General features: G+C 42.6%; 1 protein-coding gene across 3 annotated transcripts in view; it reads left to right on the plus strand.

The window, feature by feature from the left end:
- Positions 1-295: 295 nt before the first annotated feature.
- Positions 296-14,882, plus strand: part of MPPED1 (metallophosphoesterase domain containing 1) — a 130,363-nt gene continuing 115,776 nt past the window's right edge. The window contains exons 1-2 of one of the 3 annotated variants that reach the window (XM_084811855.1): positions 296-577; positions 8,601-8,769. The gene's annotated coding sequence lies outside the window, so the exon portion shown is untranslated. Of the gene's footprint in view, positions 578-845; positions 1,065-8,600; positions 8,770-14,882 lie in introns of those variants that run through there. The other 2 variants (XM_084811853.1, XM_084811854.1) reach the window with 2 other exon arrangements.

Consider the following 14,882-nt stretch of genomic DNA (forward strand, 5'->3'; position numbering starts at 1 on the left):
AAAGGGAGAGGAGAGACCCGCGTTCTCCATGCCAGCCTTGCGCAGCGAGCTCTGCGAGGAGAGTGAGTGCTGGGGTGGCGGGAGGAAGGGCTCCCCCGTTCAGTGCCAGGGCGACGAAAGCGGCGGCCGGGGCTAGCCGGCGTCGCGCGTCCCCTGCCGCGGAAGGCGGTGGGAACGCGATCGAGCCCGGGTTCGAGGCTGGCTGCTGCTGGGTGGTGAAGGGAGGGCGGCGAGGGCCTGGCCCCCCCCCCGCGCCTTAGAAGCCAGCGTGCGCCCCCCTGAAATGGTAATGACGGGGGCCGGGGGGGAGCCCCAAAGCTAGAGCGCGAGTGCGAGCGAGCGAGGGAGGGAGGCGGCGAGACGCAGCTGCGCGCAGCTCAGCGGGCGGAGGGCTGCCGCTCGCTCCGGGGGGAAACCGGAGCGCCCCTCCCGCGCCCCGCATCATTGCCGTTATCGCCGTTAGCAGGGGCGTCGGCGTCATTTCGAGCCCGCCGCGCCTCCAGCCCGCCTCGCGCGTGAGCCCCGCTCGGCGCCCGCCCTCGGCGCCCGCGGCCCCGCTCGGCGCGGGGGCTGCCAGGTAAGACGCCGCGCTGGCCGCCCGGCTGCCGCGCGTTTCTCCCCGGGCCCCCCTCGCGCCCCCCTCCGCGGGGGTCTTCCCGCTTCTAGATTTTTCCTCGTGGCTAGCCGGCGGCTTCCGAACGAGGAGGCGGGCGAGCCGCCGGGCAGAGGAGCCCCGGCCAAAACAAAGCCGGCGTCCTTGGCACGTGGCCTCCCCAAGCGCGTCCCGCCTGGCGCAGCCCCTTCGGAAGTTACTTTTGTTTGCGGAGTTCCCGGGGAGGCTCCTCAGGGCGAAGGAGGCATTGCGCGCCCGCCGCCGGAGCCCCATCCGCTCCGGGGGGCTACGCCGCCGCTTTCCAGCCGGCTGACGGACAGGGCTGTGTCCCCCACCCCCGTTTTTGGGTGCCCCCCGCCCCCTCGCCGATTTAGGGCGCGCGCGGCCGCCGAACGTATCTTCCTTGCCTTCGTTTGATGCCGCTCGCCGATCTGCTGTGTTTTGTTCGACGGTGAGTTTGCTTTGCTCAAGCGAGAGTGGGAAATCCGGACTTTGCCAATACTCCGAAGTATTTTTATTTAAAAGAAACAAAACAACCACCAACCCTCCCCACACGCACGTACGCACGCCTCCCACCCCTGCGCTTTTGTAGCTCCAGAGTATGCGTTTCTTTTATTTGTATAATAACATATACAAAGAAGTGTTTGAATAATGGATCGAAATCAGAACCATCTTGGTGGAAACTGCAATCCTGTGCGTAGTCATTAGGGATGCCCGTGGAAATCTGAGTTACTTCTGGGTAAGCAGGCATTGAAACCCATGGAACAAGTACACTGAGAATAATGGTGTGTTCAGTGGGACCTACAGCCCAGTCCTGAATTCAGTTGGATTTAGTTACAGGTAAGTGTACGTACCTGGAAGTAACACATTACTAACTTTAGCAGGATTGGGATCTTGGAGATTAGGCTAGTGCTGTTTCCGTGTGGCTTTATTGAATTTGTACTGAATGTCATGCCACAAGAAAGGGAAATTGTCTAGTAGAGCAAACTGCTGTCTTATCTGTTTGGAATCAGTAGGCGATACCTTTTCCCTGCCAGAGAAGAGTACCCTAGGATATTCCATGTTCTTCAGAGGGCTTTTTCAGTTTCAGGTTTAACAGAACAGAAGATTAACTCATGGTGTAACACACAATTGTTACTGCATTTCTAGAAGACTCAATCAAGTTGAGGTTATTGCATGTTGAAAGTGCTTTCCCCTGGAGCGCACTAAGAATAATTACAAAGGACCTTTTGGCATGTTTGAAAAAATACTATTTTGTATAATATCCACGTCCAAGGTAGCAGGACACTGTTGAACCTTTTGGTAAAAGTAAAAGAGGGGCTATACTAGAATTTAATAATCTGCAGTAGAATAGTAGGAACAACTATTACTGGATAGTAGGATATAGTGGAACAACAAAAGAAGCAATTAATGTTTTCAACATATTGTAAATTTTGGACACATAAATGCATACTTTTTTTTAAGGCTTTGGCCTCAATAAATGTCTTTCTTGAAATCTTATTAAGGATGGTGCCATATGCTGTTAAGTATGGCAAAATGCTGGTATAAGTTAGACTGTAATTTAGCCATGGTGCTGTAAATGTTATGTTTAAGCTGTCCTCTCCAGATTTATTTCATTATCTCACATGACAGGCAATTTTTATTAAAGTGCAACCTTAATATTTCTTTCTGCAGGGAATGTATATTGTATGCGTATATAAATAAATACATTGCATATTTATATGCATTGACAGACACACTCCCCCTTAAGGTTTAAGAAGTGTGGTGTCGAAAAATTGCTTACAAGATGTTAGAAGTATTATTTGCAATGTGATTGAGGGATATATCACAAAGTTGATACTGATACCCTAAAATAGCTTTTATTAGTTAGGAATTCGGTTTTTGGATATTAAGATCCAGTCCTATAAATACTGATAAAAAGTACAGCTTGCTCATTTACAGTATTGCCAATGTTTACCCCTGTAGATTAAGTCTGTTGTTGTTTAGTCATGTCCGACTCTTCGTGACCCCATGGACCACAGCACGCCAGGCCTTCCTGTCCTCTGCTCTCTCCCGAAGTGTGCTCAAGTCCATATTCATTGCATCGGTGATGCTATCTAGCCATCTCATCCTCTGCCGTCCCCTTCTCCTTTTGCCTTCAGTCTTTCCCAGCATCAGGGTCTTTTCCAGGGAGTTTTCTCTTTGCATTTGGTGGCCAAAATATTTGATCTTCAGCTTCAGTATCTGTCCTTCCAATGAGCAGTCAGGGTTGCTTTCCTTTAGGATGGACTGATTGGACCTCCTTGCAGTCCAGGGGACTCATAAGAGTCTTCTCCAGCACCACAGTTCGAAACCATCGATTCTTTGGCACTCAGGAATTATTGGTCTCATTGTGAAGATCAGTAGTTGTAGTCCCACTGTACTAGTATAACCTTTTAAAGACATTAATCGTCTGTGTGACTTGAGAGAAGTAGCATATCATATGTTTTCTGTTGAACAAGCTCTGAGCTGCACCTCACTGATGAATTCTCAGAAAGGCAGACTGTAACTGCAGTAAGTAAATAATAATCACATTGGTTATGATTTAAAAAAAAATCAAGATAGAATTCAGCGTAATAAGTACACAATTCTCATTTGCATTGCTGAATTTTGTCTGTAACATCTCGGATTGACTCCAGTAGATGAGGCAACAACAGATATCAAGGGAAGTTACTGTACACAATCGAGAGTTACTTTATTGTAGAATGCATTATTATTAATGTCAGCCTTGTTTAGATTGTGAGCTGCCTGGACAGGAACCTGTTGATTTTATTTTTGCACACAGTCCTGTATACCTTAAGAATTATATAAATAATATTTGGTCATCATGACATAATTGCTTCATCTTATGATAATACAGCATCTAAAGTCAGCTAGTACCATTTAGTTTATGCTAAATCATTTCTGACAGCCTTTCAATGGAAGGCCAAATTCAGAACAAAACGGATGTGTAAGATAGCTTTAATGAAATTTTCCTTTTCCTTTATTACCTGCTGTGCTGGTATAAAAGACATTTCCAATATGCCATAATTTGCAGTCTGGGTGTGGAAGGAGTTTAAGTTAAAATAAAAGTGGATTTTTGAAAGATCTGAGTACGTAGAATGGTTTGTAAACGTGGATCTGTTTAATTAAGCTCCTTTCTGCATTATTGTTGCACTTAATAGGTGTAGGACAATTTCTATGTAAAAACTATCTAACCCTAGTCATGAAGTCCCCGCCCCCTTCTTTCTCACACCTAGTGGGAAGGGAAGTTATAGAAGAAGTGACATAGCCCAGCTGACCCCTGCTGATCAAGAGTCAATGATATTGAATTATAGGGAGGTAGATTTAGCTCAAACAGTTGAAATAGCTTTCAAACTGCTTAAGGATGCAGTATAAACCTTTCTTGGAAGTGTACATTTAAAGATTGGAGAGATATGTGATGCGTTAGGTCAGGATGTCGTGTTTTCGAGCGGAGTGGCGTCTTGGATTAACGGATTCATTAGTGCATTTCATTCCTGTTTCTAAAGTAAGGCAGTTAATTGTGGAGGCTATATTACTAACAGTGGGGTGGGGGCTAGGAGGGAATGAGGTTGTATGGGAACAAGGACTGAAGTCAGCAAGGGGGAGCAGATGTGTACCTCTACACTGGAGGGCAGGAGTGGGCAGAAAGTAGGTTGGGATCTACCTACTGGTAGATCTTTGGTTCATGTGAAGTAGATCAGCAAGGATTTCTGTCTCCCCATTGTTTAACAATAGCAGCAACAAAATGAATCCTCATCTAAATTATACTGCTGAAATGAAGAAAACTCGCACAGCTAGGAGTGGATTTTTATGTGGAAGGGCTGTGAGTTTCTTTACGTTCTAGCGCTCAAAACAAATTCCTAGACTCCGAATTATTTCATTCCAAGTGTATATCTTTTGCACCTGGCTCCAGTTGGTGGATCTCAGAGTTCTAGTAAAAAAACAAAGTTGATTCTGCAAGCCTGAAGTCCGCCAAGCTCTGCTGTAGGTAGGACCTGCAGGATCCAGGATTGTGGTGTAGGGGTGGGATTGGAGGGCTGTGGGGTTTATTAGATGTTGAGAGTGGTGAGATGAATGTTGAGCTGCACATGGGATTTTTGAAGAGGGTAGGGAGATGCAGCCGGGGAGAGCAGTCCTATGGCCCCTAGATAGCATCTGGGGGTGGGGGCATAGGATACTTTGGCCCCTCAAGCTCTTTGACCTCAAGGCTGGGAATCTGCTCTCCTTCCCATTGCAGCTGGCACAGTTCTGCCTCTCCGAGGTCAGAAAAGCAATCTTGGAGAGGGGATAGAGGGGGCATCTCGGCGGTTGTGAAGGGGATGGGAGAGGCTGGAATACGAGGTATCCCAAGGTCTCTCCAGCCTCCTTCCCTCCCCCTCCGGAACACTCCAGCTAGACGGGAAGTGGGGGGAAGCCCATCTAGCTAAAATACAGAACAGGAGGTCAGGGAGGTGATGATCACCTCCACCACACCTCCCACTCTGCATTTGGATGATCGCAAGCTTCTGAGTTCGGAGGCTTATAATCATCAAAGGCAGAAGCTATAGGATTGCACCCTAAAAGTCTTAGCTGACTGTCATGATATATTTTGAAACCACCAACTAGCTTTTTATACTTGGATGTTCCTTTTGACTGAAAATAGAGCTTCTCTGTTGTGTGTGCAACTGACTGTGAATTCAGTCATGGTTAAATATTTTTGCCTGAATTTTCTAAATGTAAACATTTAAATTAATTTCTCATTAATTACTCATTAAATTAATTACTCATCGACATCACTGTCTTAGTTTTATGTAATGGTACCAAGCCAGACTGCAGATGAAATTATTACATTTCAACCATTTAACACATTTGAACTAATTCTGACAGTGCATAGACACTGTACAAAACTCATAAATGATAACGCTCGTCTCCAAAGTGCTTACAAAAAAAAGTTAGTTTGTTTGATTGTTTTTTTACCCCATCTTTCTACCAAGAAAAAATGCACTCAAGCTGGCTTCCAATCATAAATAAAAATTGATAATAATAGTACATAAATTTCAGGAGAAAAATACATTCTCATGTGCATGTTAGTTTCAAATTCCTCACCTAATTGATGATCAGTGCTGGATAGATCCTCTCCCCCAGCAGGTGACTGACACTTGTGGGAGGACACTTCACATGAAGAAATGTTTTTGATCTCCCTCAATTGAGTGAGTTAATGGTCTACAAATTCATAGGGGCCAATCCAGTTACTCACCACTGCATCTTCCCCACCCTCAGTCATGCATGCTGTTGCATGAATGGTAATGTCCTATCATTGGGATGTCTCATGAGTGGGAGGGTTGCATACAAGAAGCCATCTGGAGTGGCCACTGCCTATGTATTTATTCTACGTATGTTATGTTCTTTCTTTAGACACCTCAGAAGCTTATGTAGGACACCAAGTGGTCTCCCATCCAAGCAGTGATCAGATCCACAATTTCTTCACCTGTGCTAGAGAATTATTTATTTGATCCCCAAACCATTTCCTGGGCTCAAACTAAAAAGCTTTACTATATCCTCATATATGTAATGTTACTTTAATGAAATCAGATGCTTTTTGCTAGATGAAGAGATTTTTAGGAGTAATGAAAGACCTCTGGAGCATGAGTGCGCGCGCAAGCGTGCAGACGCGCGCACACACACACACACATATGCAGATACACTTTTATTTAACTCCTTCTTTTGCATTTTTCATAGAAATAAATTAAAATGAAATAGAAAATAAATTTAAATGAAAAGACAAAAAATAGACTTGTTTCCAAAGAAGGAACTAACTACATTGTAAGACTGCAGAGCAAATCTGATGTGATATTATAGATAATTTTTGGGAAAATGTAATGTAGTACTAAAAAGATTACTTGTTCCTCAGTAAATAATTGCCACTGTGCTATTTAAATAACATATTGTACTAATCCTATATCTGTATATATCAGGTGACCATTAAACTGTGAAATTATCATGTTCTGAGAACAGAAAGAAGACAAAGCCATATTATGTGCCTGCATTTCTTTTTAAATTTCAAAATTAAAGGACTATATAAATTCATATTGTGTTGGGTGGAACTTTAAAAGTTTACAAACTTAATTAATTAGGATAAAGTGAAGAATCAGCCATTATTCTTTTCGATGCAGTTGAAACAGACGAATTGGAGTAATTTATATAAAGTTATAATTCCAAATGGAACTTGGTAACAGTTATCTGGCAGCACAATCCTATGCCTGTTTACTCTGAAGTAAATTCTACTGTATTCAATGGGATTTACTCCCAGGTGAGTGTGCATAGTATTGCAGCCTTGCAATGCAATCCTATGCATGTCTACTCAGAAGCAAACCCTGTTGAGTTCAATAAGACTTACTCCCACGTAGATGTGTATAGTGCTGCAGCCTAAGTGACTAATGCTCTAAATTATTGCTGAAGTTGGCTTATTAATGAAAGCATGAATAATTTTGTTATATGCATTTTTTGTCTGTCTGAAAAGTACAAAGAGACCTGTAGTGCTTGGAAGACTAAAATTTTCATCGTGGCTTTCTGGACTCAGGTGCCACGGCACAGGATTATTTGTTCCTGTTGCTACAATACATTAACATAGCTATCCTTATGGAATTCATAACTGAAAACTATATCAGTTCTTGTTTGACCACAAGTATGATGTTGCACTTGTAAAAATTACAAATGAGCCAGAAGGCATAATTTTGGCAGCAAAATTCATTTTCTGTTTAAACTTCACTTTGTAAATGATTCCATGTGAGTTTAAAATAAAATAATTATTGTAACATAAGATCCCCCCCACTCCCGTATAACTTGAAACTAATCAAAGAATGAATGGCATTAAAAAGTGCCTTACGCTTGACAAGGATCAAGCAAAGTGGCTGTTCTTCAAAACTAGGCTAGAGTTTGAGCTGTAACAAATAAACAAAAACGTCTAGCTCAGTCAAAGGAGGACCACTTTGATTTTATTGCAATGTGGTCATTGTTCAGAGTGACTTAGGGAAAACATTTAATGTGTGGATTTGGAGTCATTAAATAAATAGATGGTTAGGTATCATCTTGATGGAGAACACTGGCAGAGAATTAATCATTCTCTACAAGCCCGACTTCTTTGTTTTCCTATTACATTTTGCATGGAATTAGTCTCTGATTTATAATGACTTCTCAAGACAGTGTTATCCTTCTTGTCTACAATGTTTTATGTATGGGCTTAATTAGATTTGGAGCCCCCCCTTGTTTTACAGATATAAAATGGAGATGGATTCCCATCCTAAAGGCTCAGTATAGATGTCAGAAAAGTGTTTGGGTTTGGTGGGTAACAATTTATGTACAGTCACAGGTGTTCATATATGTTGCAGTTAAATGGAAGGTTCCTGGGGAGCTAAAGAGAGAAAGCTAAACAAAAGTAGGGAAAGGGAATGCTTGATAACATAAAAGTAGGGAGAGATACAAACCTATGAGTGATCAGAAATGGGAAGTGAGAAATCAGTGAAAGTGTGGATAGTGTTCATGAAATTATTTCCAGAGATAAGAGGACAAGTAAAAAAAAAAAAGTGATAGTGCCATAGAAAGGTTGTTGGGGAACTGGGGCATGACAAGATAAGGGAAGGGATGAGCTGGGAGGAAAGAGACACAAAGTCTTGCTGCCGAAGTTTGGACCAAGGCAGATTCTAGCAGAAAAACAGAACAGAAAAACAGATCTTAATGATATAGGGCGGGATAGAAATGTAATAAACAAACAAACATTGTTAGAAAAGGCGGAGTCATAGATCCAAACATAAGTTGCAAAGGCTGGTGATAGAACCATATTAGGAAAAATTAAGCAGTGAAAGTGCAGGTTCAGAACAGCAATGATATATCTGTATTGTTCCCTACCAAGAGGATTTGTGTGGTGAAACCCTCAGCTAGAGAGTGAAGAACAGAAATTAGTGCATGAAAACTATATTCTTCTCTTCAGCTACCAGTTTGTAGCAGTGCCTGCCTTGAACACAGAAAGTTCCAGGTCCCGGGTAGGTGGTGATTGCTTCATGCCCAAGGAAAGATGACCATGCTGAACAAATTCCATTGACTGTCAGTCTGATAAAGAGAACGTCATCATCACCACCAGTAACAACGACAACTCTATGGTGATTGCTCCCTTACAGCAGATTGTCAGGGTCATCCTGGGACTGTCGGTGACCGTAACTAAATCTAGACCTGGAGGGTCAGTTCTCTGGTTCAGAATGCCTGAGGTCACTGGTTTGATCTGGAATCTGAAACTTCAAGTCCAAGTAGCAGAAGGTTGGCCAGGCTCTTGGTATTTAGTACCTGGCCTATCCTTAGGCACCACACTTCCCATTGATCACAGAGGCTGATGTTTGCATATCCCTATTCCATTCTGTGTCTGAAGAGGACTCTTGAGGTCTATGGCCACACAGTACCTTACTGGACTAAGGCTCCATCTACATGGCACCACTTTCACCCTTCTCTCCATTGCAACTGCGCAGCATTTCAGCTTCAAATTAGCTTCTGCTGCGATACACTCACGATTTATGGTGGGCATCCCTAACTGACTCTGCCATGCCCTTTTTTGGCCATTATATTTTAATGCACAGCTGTGCAGTCCTGTGAGTGTGGGGGTGCAACACTTCAGTGGCTGTTTTGTATTTTCGGGGTTCCGTTGTGTCTGACCATCCCTCATTAGGTAAAAAGGGGGTGTTCTGTGCTTCATTTCCACGCCAACTGTTTGTCAGTTCCCCAGCCTGAGACTCTCGTGATGGTTCGCACTCACAAGGCGTGAGTGGTACGTGCCTACCCGTCATTCTGAAATGGTGGCCAGAGTGAAGTTGGTCCTCCCCCAAGTCACACCCCCCCCAGCCCTTGGGCACTGAGTCCAAAAGCAACCATTGCGAAGGTATGAAGCTGCAAAAATGTGCGAAAGTGTGATTAAATAAAATGAAAACGCCTCTCTGTGCCTCTGTAACCGTGCATCTGTGAAGGGATGGGGGGAGTTAAGGGGTATCACAGAGTGACGCAAGCACTACGCACACCTACAGCACACCCACTGCAAAATGCGAAGTCAGTTTGGGGAAGGGACAGGCAGCTCGCAACTGTGGGAAACCCGCAGCAAACAAAAACCATCGCAGCAAAATGCCTCCTTGGAAATCTGCCTTTTCTGGGAGAAAACCACGGATGGCTGTGAAGTGGCAACTGCGTCGTCTGTCCTGAAGGACCTTGACTCGCAGCCACCCCAGAGTGAAGGGCTCATGTAGATGGGGCCTAAGTCACGTACTAATGGGAAGTGATAGCGTTAAATTTTAAGTCTTCACTATATTGGGTTGAAGCTAAAGACTCCACCCTCAGATTGTTCTTGTGTTTTACTTTCATTTTCCAATTCCATTTTGTTTGCTTATTCTTCAGTAAGTATCTTATGATGTGGGGCTACCAAAAAGTGAGTAGATCCTACCTTCTTTAAAAGTGAAGAACACTCCTATTGTTGATAGTTGAACAGTTCACTGGAATAGCATTGTAACTCATCTACAACTGGCTGCACTGTTTAACTCTAGATCCAAGCAATAACTGACATTTCTGTTCCTCCTCACAAGCATGAATGCAAGATACCCAGATTTTCTATCTAATAGCCACTTGCCTTCGTAACTTGTCTTGCAAATCTGGCAATACACTTAATTGTAATTTAGCATTAATGTCAGTAAACTGTTCAAAACCCAAAATGGTTAAAAAAAAATGTATGTAGTTACAAAGCTGCCTAGGTTTGTACTGTAGGTTTGAAAGCTAATTTATAGCAGTTCTGTCTTTGGGAAACATATGGGAGTGGAAAAGAAAAGGGGGAAATCTTAAATGACGCTAATAGATGGAAGCTTAAAAATGTCCCCAAAGACTTGGTTCTCCCTTCAGGATGCTTGTTTAACTTCCATTGACAGTAATGGCAGATGCATAATGCCGTCAAATTTTGATGAGTTGGCTTATAAGTGTATGTTTTGGTGCTAGAAATAGTTTCAACTTAAAATTACACCTGATAAAAAGGTTCTTTCATTTAAGTTTTCACCTCAGGCTGTAATGGCTAAAAGGCAGTTATTCTTACAATTCTGCCGGTATTTATGTACAAAATTGACCTCAGACTGCACGTGCCTAAATGTCCATCCTTCATGACAGTACTGATGTCAGTTCCATAAATTAGGGTTAAGTTATTTATTAGGCTGCAGAAAAGCCAATAATGGGTTTTAAAACTTTGGTCTGACAGACATGCACACACACACACACCCTTGCCAAAGTGATACCAAAAGTTGACATCCTCAGAGAGATCAGCTGCTGCTGAAAGGCAAGAAATAGTGGTGGGCTCTGAGTGAGGAACTGAATGGTACTCTGCAAGCAGTCTCTGGAGAAAGATGCTTCATACCCTAGAAGAGGCAGTGAACTCTGTTGCCAGGCAAGAGACTGGTGTTGACAGGATTGAGGTGAAGGTGGTAGCACTTTGGCTTACATGACCGTTAATATTTATTTGCTCCAGTCCACAGATTCCCATGTTCATGAACTGTGCATGAGAATCATTACATTCTCTTCAGCCACATAGATGGGTTGTGGGCAGGTCTCAGAAGGTAGTAACCTGCCCACCTTAATCAAACGACAGGGTCAAGACAAAAGAGATGAGGTTAGTGAGATATGTTAATGCACCTCCATGTTTTTTATTTTTTTGTAGCCATGAAGTGCTCCAATCTGGATAGGGACTGCAGCACAATGGGAAGGGGAATTTAATACTTCCCCTTTACTTTTTCCTGATAATTTTTCCCTCCCACCTGCTATTTTCCCTGCTATGAAAACCATATGTGCACTATTTCTCAAACCGCTGGGAAGGGGGGCAGTTTCCATTATTAAAGTTATATGGGAGGGAAAATGTGCTGTGGATACGTTTGGTCCCCCTGCATTTTAAATTTGATAATAATAATAAAGAGACAGAAACACATTCCCTCACATCTGTTTCCATGTATAGTTTGGTTCTCAATTGATCAATAAGTATGAGAAATGCTTTTAGCTTTGAACTATCCAATTGCACCATTCTTTCACACTGGCTCTTTGGGCGCAATCCTAAGCATGTTTAGACAGAAAAAAGTCCTACAGTTCCCAGCATGCCCCAGCTAGTCATGCTGGCTGAGGCATGCTGGGAGTTGTAGGACTTTTTTCTGTCTAAAAATCCATAGGATTGTGCCCTTAATGGCTTTTCCTCCTCAACATTCACTAAAATATGTTATTTACAAAGAAGCTTCTTAATCCAGCTTGTTAATATATGACAACTCTTGTTTAATCTTTTAATTGAATGTGGGAAGGCTAAAACATTGATATATAATATGGTTGTCTTGGCATAAGAGACTAAAACACACACAAAAATTGGTAACGGTTGAACCTACTTTATGCTACTAGCTTATATACCTGCTATATTTCCTCCTCAATATGTCTCTTTGTTTCAGTTGATACAATCTTCATCTTTTTCTGCTTCGCCTTGCATCATCAGCATTTTATGTATTTGCAAATCTCATTTGGAAATGCATCTGTCTCCTCCACACATTAACCTTTTAATTTCCATCTTTCTATCTATGTGTTTCCAGCTATTTATCAATTTTATGTTGTACATAAGCAGTGACTGGCTTCAGTATAAGGCTGTAGTTCAGTAAGGCTGAAAAGTTACAAGAGGTCATCAAATTGAGGTATCTTTGGGGGGAAACACACTGTATATCTTGAGGTGAATGATGCAGAAAAACTGAACAGGAAACAATGTAAACTAAAGAACAGTAGATAAATAGTAGAGAGAGACACAGTATAGAAGCAAGAGACAGGATTTGAAAAATGGAGATCAGGAAGAGTGCAGAGAAATATTGCCTTATCTATAAATAACAAGAAAAGAGAGACTAAGATGTGATTGAAAAATGGCAAAATGCAAAAGATGAAGTGGAATTATTTCCTGTAGAGTATAACGTAGTAACAATGATTAAAACACCAGAGTGAAGAGCAAATGTTCTGTAGTAAAAAACAACAAACCCAGATCCCTGTAATACTTAAAGATCTTGTGGCATGAGCTTTCTTAGACAAGATGCAGAAAATAGTAAGTTCTTGCCTGAGAAAGGTCATACCTTGATGAGAACTAGCTACGTGCCACACAATTCTTGATCTTTTTAGTGCAGAAGACATGTTGCAGAAGCTCTGAGAGCATCGGTTCACACTGATCCTCCCCTGCCACCAGGCTACAACGCATCTGGCCATGCCATGACCATTTGAAGTCTTCTTCGTTTATTGGGGTATCCAGTGACCCATGTCGCCCTACACAGACTACTCACACCAGAGGCTGGGTCACTCAGTGCTTTGTGGGAAGGAGTGTAGGGTCTTGACTGAAGGCAGCCTATATGGGGCCACTGTTGCTCTGGGGCAAAAGTGACAGAGAGGCAGGGCAGGTCAACCTCCCTCCCACCTGAAGGTTTGCTTTGGATGCCCCGTTGTCTCCAAATGTGGGGCCTTAGCACTCTGTCCTCCTTGAACAGAGGGAAGAAACTGCCTTTGTCTTTTGCTGTAACAGAACAACATGGTTGCTGTTGTCCTACCCAACAAGATGTTTAACTTGTATGTCGTTTAAGGCACTTAACTGAAGCTGCAGTCCTATAGACACTTACCTTGGTGGTAATAAGCAGCATTGAACTAAATGGGACTTACTTCTGAGTAGATGTGTAGGATTGCCCTGTCAGTTGTATATATGCTATTCTTCGTGCCTCTTGTTATCACTCAAACCAATGTTACAGCTGATAAGTTGTAAATAAAAATGAGTAACTTAGGAGAGTAGAAATGAAACTTGGTGATGATGATTAAATTAGGTATACACCTACATACTTTGCTATTTTATACCTTAAATTTATCATTTAAAATCAAAAGTCATTAATCTAAAAGTAATTTTTACTTGTGTATTTTTGCAGCATAAAGCCTGTAGTGCCATAAACCTGGAGAAATTATTATTTGAAATAGGTATGGGGGGTGGGGGTCAGCTCTTTGCCACTGTGTGTCAAAATTGCAAACATAGGCCAACATAGGAATAGGCCACATATGGGCCTGCCAGAGGTGCTCATCACTGCTGCCTCCCTGAATTTCCTCCTATTCAGTACCACCATGATTTTGCTGGGTGTGAGGGTGCAGGGATAACTCTTGCACAGCTTCTCCAGCACAATCACACACCTGATAGCATGCCATTCAGCAGCCTGAGGGTTCTCAAGGGCTTGCTTCCAGGCACAGGCAAACGGCTCTTTGACAATTTATTACCAGTGTGAACAGCATCAGAACTCTGTTGGAGGTCTCTTATGCATCATAAAATCATCATTCCTTCTAATAGCACTTGGGTGCTTATCAGGTAAGATGCAGAACATAGCCACCTAAAATAAGAGGGCACTTCCTGCGTATTTGGGAAATTCCTTGGCAGTTGAGAAGGTGGTCCTTCATGGCAGTACTGCTCAGGACACTTCAGGATCTGTCAGAGCACGTCCAAAGCGGCACATGCATCTCTCCTAAGCAATGGCTGATCATTTTATATGTCACATAAAGGGCAAATCAGCTTAAGTGTGCTTTGCAGTGAGCTTTGCAGTGTGCAGTAATTGCATTCTTTGGATTGTTGCATGCACCTCCAAAAGCAGATTCTTATGAGAACCTGGTAATTTCTGTTGTCATGTAAGTGAGTTTCAATGGATTTGGTTTCAGATTGAGATTAGTTTTGTGGAGATTAGGTGGGGGAGAAATAAAACTGTTATCCCCACCCATTGCTTAGGAGTGTTTTCCTTAGCAGGTCTAATCTGGTCACAATAGCTCTTTGTTCCATAATTTGGAAAGCTTTAAAAGAATCAGTCAGAATCTTCTCAGTGGGGCCTCTAAAAAGCTCACTTGTCCAATCAAGGGCTCATTTTTAAGACATTTATCTTTGACTAATGTAGTTTATCAATAAATTAAAGGAGTGAGTGGAGGCTGAACCAAACTTCTCTTGCCCAAGCTTCTCTTGCCCTGCCATCCTCATTCCTGCAGATTTCTAGTGCAGTTGGGGCTGGCTGTTCTCAATCTTAATAGGCTGGGAGAAAGTAAAATATATAAAGAATCTAGAGTTTTATATATAACCTTAGTTGAGCCATCTTTTTGCGATGCCTGCTTTCTTAGGGTCTTCAGCCACCAAAAGCATCTGTAATTCACAGAAACAAACAAACAGAACTACTTCTTTACAATT

Source organism: Heloderma suspectum, chromosome 7 (genome assembly GCF_057233095.1).
Source record: "Heloderma suspectum isolate Gila_16-S chromosome 7, 16-S_ref, whole genome shotgun sequence".
Classification (NCBI taxonomy): Eukaryota; Metazoa; Chordata; class Lepidosauria; order Squamata; family Helodermatidae; genus Heloderma; species Heloderma suspectum.